This window comes from Entelurus aequoreus, linkage group LG08 (assembly GCF_033978785.1).
Source record: "Entelurus aequoreus isolate RoL-2023_Sb linkage group LG08, RoL_Eaeq_v1.1, whole genome shotgun sequence".
In the NCBI taxonomy this organism is placed as follows: Eukaryota; Metazoa; Chordata; class Actinopteri; order Syngnathiformes; family Syngnathidae; genus Entelurus; species Entelurus aequoreus.
Genome location: NC_084738.1, coordinates 17326936 through 17333087, shown reverse-complemented (window position 1 = coordinate 17333087; position 6152 = coordinate 17326936).

Below are 6152 nucleotides of genomic sequence, written 5' to 3'. Positions count from 1 at the left end.
GCTAAGTCATGCTGCCTTCAGGTGCCGTCCGTTAACTCGGCACTCTGGGACAACGCCTTGTTTTTTTGTTGTAGGGGTTTCGCGTGTTGCGTGTCCAATTCTTGAAATTGCAAACTTGGTTTTGGAAGGTGATATATGGTAGATCAGCTGGCAATCACAGGACTAACGTATAGTTCGGTTCATTTTATGAACTCGTTGTTTAAGATGGGCAATAGCCTACTATAAATGTTAGTATTGACCTGATACCAAGTGCATAAAGGGCCTGTATCGCCAATACCATTTTTTTTTCTACTGGTAGGATTTTACCTTTAATTTGTCAATCGTGGTTGTAATTGGACTAAACACACGACACATATATTTTGGAAAGAAAAAACATTTAGCAATGTTATTTTTTTAACTACATTTTTATTGAAGTTACAGAAACCTGATTAAATATAAAGTCATCTTAGTTGAACTAGTGAAAAAGGAATTGTATTTTGTTAAAAACAACAACAACAAATAATAATAATAATAATAAAGAATACTGAATATCCTAGTGCACTGGTGTCAAACTCAAGGCCCGGGGGGCAGATGTGGCCCGCCACTTCATTTTATTTGGCCCTCAAAAGCCAGGAAATAACATGTATCAATAAAGTACTGTAACTTTTCTTACTAAATGTATTCTCATTTTCTATTTTGGGAGAGAACAAATATATGTACTCCATGTGATCGCAAATTATGTTAACTTAAATATTGTCAAATTTTGCAAAAATATATCATCAAACATTCAAACCTTTTTTAAATAGAAATAAATACTAATAATAATGATTTCAAAGCAAGTTATCCATCAAATTGTGTAATGGAAAAGTAGCATTTTTACAGCATTTTTCTCTAAATAAAAAAACAGTACTTTTTTTACTGTAATAAACTATGGTGCCGTTTTGGCATCTACAGCAATACACTGAAAAATCTTCAGTTGTTGATTTGCAGTAAAAAAATAACCAAAAAAACTGGCAGCTCAGGTGCCAAAATATTACTGTAAAATAGCAGTTTTTTTATTTCCAGTAAAAAAAACTAATGTAAATTTTACAGCAAAATTCTGGCAACTGAGCTGCCTTTTTTACCATAAAAACAGCAATATTGTTTTTCCATTTACAGTAATGTACACTAAATTTTGAGGTGAAATTGTTGCACCTTACCATATTTTTTTTACATTTTAGTTTTTAAAATATCTACTAATAAAATGCATAACATTTTTTGTAATAATAGTATTCGCTGTTAGAAGCGGCCCTCTGGGGCCAAACATAACTGGGATGTGGCCCTCAGCGAAAACGACTTTGACACCTCTGTCCTAATGGGATCATACATATTAAGTCCCATTTCCTCTTGGCACTTTCTTACAGTTTGGTCACAGACATTTTTCTTCTTCATTTGTTTTGCTGTGCATTTTCTGTTTTCAAGACACATTTCTTTAAGTTTTCTGTCTTGACACTTTGATGTTTCTACCAGTACAACCTTGCCATGTTGTTTGAACTTGGTCCAGATTTTAGACAATCGACATATTTTGCAACATGATTTACCTTCCAGAATAGTTTTGATAATCCTGTCCCTTGTTTTAATTGACACCTACAAAAAGAATCTTGTATAATTCACTACTTTTTTTTGTTTTTTAACTTAAATTGTGTTAAATTGGAAGGCAACAGTGTCTTCTTGCCACACCCACACATCATTATTTTCTCAAAGTGAAAAATATTGGGCTGACATTGAATGGTTGATCCGCAAATGTTCAAGAACTGTGGGGTGCCTTTCTGAGATGTGACTGATCTCCAAATTAACCCCGATTGAAACACAATTTAATTGTGGGTGGTTGATGAGCCTTTTGTGTGCTTGTTGATCGTTTAATCTCTCTAGGGCCATTCAGTAAAGTTCAAATTTGAATGACAATAAGAAGGAAGTCTAAGTCTAGTCTAAGTCTAAGGAATGCAACTGTCTGTGGTTTTATGTTGATATCTGTCTTTGGGTTTTTCTTTCATTTATGTAATAATTTATTTGATTATTTACTTTTATTTTTTACTTGTTGGGGGGCAGCATTTGACGCATTTTTGGCTATTCCTGTCAACTATATGTGTCTAAAACCCAAAAAACAAATGTTAAAAAAAAAATATATATATATATATATATATATATATATATATATATATATATATATATATATATATATATATATATATATAGACTTCAACCATCTTTTCTTAAAAAGCTCTTATTTTTTTCATTTTCTCCATTGTCCATATTTCCTTTATAATGTCCAGCCACAGATTCATACCAGTGTCTTGTGATGGCTTTCCTAGCAGCTGTAAAAAGCACCATAACCAAATAAAGCTCCTCTGTCCGTACAACTGCAGTAGGTGTCCCATATACATAGTCACATCACTTTAAATGTAACTGAGTGTACTTCTTCTCAAAACCATTTCAGTGTTGCACAGCTCCTAAAATGTGTGTGATGACCAAACCAAACTCTCACCAAACAATGTCTTCGACTTGACTGACGTATTGATCATTTTTTTAAATCTTGAATCTTATGTTTAAGAAAAAAACGAACCAATTGTTTTTCAATTAATAATAACTTTTAATGTAACAATATCTAAAAACTGTGACAATATCAACAATATAATACATGTTTCTTTTGTTCTGTCTATGACATACAATTATTTGAGAAAATAGCAATAGCCAGCCAGAGGATTTATAGTTTCTGGGTTAATGGAGGATCATTATTCCTGATTTAGTCCACAGATTTCAATCATTAACGAGTGTGACATACACATTGTACTATGTTTTTGTAGGTTAATAGCAGACGGCAGCAATGTTTTGCAACTAACCTTGCTAAAATTTGACAGACATGTACTTATTAGTCTGACCTTGAATCATGATTCGTTAAGCAGCCAAGAGTTTCAGTGGTTGGCTGTGTTTCAATTTGTGCATAATAACGCTTCAATACGTATACTATGTACATTGTGTATTTCATTCCTATGAGGTAACACATTTTGTAATATTTTTGTTGCTTAATGCTTTTCTTCTCTCCATTTTAAATTTGACTTGCAACCACTCGAGTGAGTTGAGTAGCCAAATTGGCAGAGATTGAGGGTTGCATACTAACAACCATTTAGGAAGTTTTAATACTCCATTTCTCCATACTTCTGAGTGTGAATCCATGTCTGAACATGTTAAATGTAAGGGTGTGTTCACAAGCACTTGACATATATATATATATATATATATATATATATATATATATATATATATATATATATATATATATATATATATATATATATATATATATATATATATATATATATATATATATATATATATATATATATATATATTGCGTGTATGCTCCATTTGGTCAAGTATGAAAGCATCCTAGGACCAAACAGGTGGACAAGAATTAGGGGTGTCCCGATCCGATATAGATATTGGTCCGATATCAATGAGTATCGGACTATGTCGGCTTGCATCTAAACTTTCCGGTTCAAGCAGTACTGCAGCGTGTTCACTTGCGCACAGCTGGACAGCCATATAACATTTAATTATCCTCCAATAAGCGCGCAAGTTTGATCTTTTCTTGCATTTTAGTGAAGTCGTTATACAAAAGGTTTATATGCTACTTGGAGCCAGAAGCTACACAACACCTAAGCACACAATAGCACACACGCTAGACTAATAGTACATAATAAGTGTCCTGAATCGAACAATACACTACATTTGTCAATATAAACATGTATACAATAATTATAGTTGCATATCACTTACAGATACAAAGTCTCAGAGGCAGAATTGTATTAGAATTATCCAGTAACAAACGTGTCCACATCATTCAATTGACTGCGTCATGAGCTCAACTTGAGCTGGAGCATGAGCTTAACCAAAAAAAAAACATTTACCAGTAACAAACGTGTCCACATCATTCACTTCAGTGCGTCATGAGCTCAACTTGAGCTTGAGCATGAGCTTAACGAAAAAAACCATTTACCACTGCACTTCAACTTTAAGACAGCACAAGTCCATTCCAGACTTTTTTTAAATGGATACAATTGTTCATACCTACCATTGTTCTTCGTCATTTCATTTGATCAAGCCTTTTCTAACATTCCACACTGCTAAAACTGAAATACATTTGTATTTTATATTCGTTCTTACTTTACATATTTCAAAAATCAATATCCCCCGTAAATTATAGTTTTCTCCTCTTAATTGAAATAACCTAAGAATACAAGCTGGAAGGCTGTTGTTCTTTACTCAAAACATAATTTCCATTGTTTTTAAAAACACAATATCTGAAAATTTGAACACATTAGAACTTATAAATAATGGATTGGTATGTTCATAGTAGCACGCTTTGTGTATTATTCTAATGACCCTTTCTTGAAGTTTAATTATTGGGTCTATGTTTGTTTTATAAACATTTCCCCAAACTTCAACACAATATGGTAAATGTGGAAAAATAGAAGAATAATATAACATATGCAGACATTTCTTATTCAGCGTGTGTCTTACTTTATAAAGAATAGCAATGGATTTTGATATTTTTCCCTTTATGTATTCAATATGCGGTTTCCAACATAATTTATGATCAATTCGTGTTCCCAAGAATTTAGTTTCATATACTTTATCAATTTCCACTTGATTTGATTTTAATTTTGCGTCACAATTTGTCCTTGCACCACTAAACACCATAAATTTAGTTTTCTTATCTTTTAATGATAACTTATTACTATCCAACCTTTTTTTTAGCTGAAGCAACTCAACCTCTATTATCCTCAACACTTCCTTCAAGTCTTCTTCGGAACAATATTGTATCATCTGCAAACATAATACATTTCAATTTATTAGATACTGAACAAATATCATTTAAATAAAGTATAAATAAGTTAGGTCCCAATACAGGAAGCAGATTGATAAATAATGCATTCATAATCAATAACAGATCGAATTAAAGTGATATACATTGCTTTCAATGTCTCTCTATCAGCCCCCCAATCTTTACCCCTCATTATATTTAATACATTTTTACTTTTCTCCACTACATTACTAATGTGGGTTTACCACTTAATATATTTATCAAACCATATTCCTCAATATTTAAATACTTGTACCTCTTCTATATTTTCTCCATAAAGTTGAATTTGGAGCTTGTTTTAAACCTTCCTCTTTGCAAATTCAAGACTTTAGTTTTCCCATCATCTTAAAGCTGTTCCCCATTCTTGAACATTAGTCACTGCTTTTTGAATATTCTTTTCGGTATGATTAGTATTTCTACCTCTCTTCCACATCACTCCATCATCAGCAAACAGTGCCACCTCCACTAACCCTTCCACTTCACTAAACACTTCATTTATCATTATCAAAAATAGTACTGGACTTATTATAGTCCCTTGCGGGGTCCCATTTTCCACGTCATATATTCCACTATATTCATTTACTATTTTTACTAAAATTGTTCTACTTGTTAAGAAGTATTTTATCCATCTGTACATTGTCCCTGTAATGCCAATTTGATTAAATTTGATCAGCAACCACTGTTTCCACAACATATCATAAGCTGTCTCTATGTCAAAAAATACTGCAATTATACTTTATTTATTTATTTGTCCTTTTCTAATTTCCTCTTCCAGCTGCACTGCTGGGTCGTTTGTGTTTCTTGCTTTCCGAAATCTACTTTGGTAGTTTTTTATTATTTATTTTGACTCTAAATAATAGACTAGTCTTTCATTAATCATTTTTTCCATAACCCTGCTCAAATTTGATGCTTTATTATAGGCCGATCGATGCTATCGGCCTATAATTACCTTTATCTTTTCCTGGTTTGCATATTGGAATTGTTACAGCTGCTTTCCACTCTGCTGGTAATTTTCCTTCTTCGTATATACTATTATATATTTTAAAAACCACTTATTTGCCTATGGTACCCAAGTTTTTGATCATCTGGTAACTCACCATGGTCTTCAATATTTTAACCATTTCATTCAAAGAAAATGTCATATCTATAGTGTTTCTGAAGCCATTATCCTTACATTCAGTCATTTCCCCAATATTTAAACTAATTGTTTCTTCTCTCTTTTCTTTTTCTCAAATTATCATTGCTGTGCACTTTAACAAATGTTTTTGAT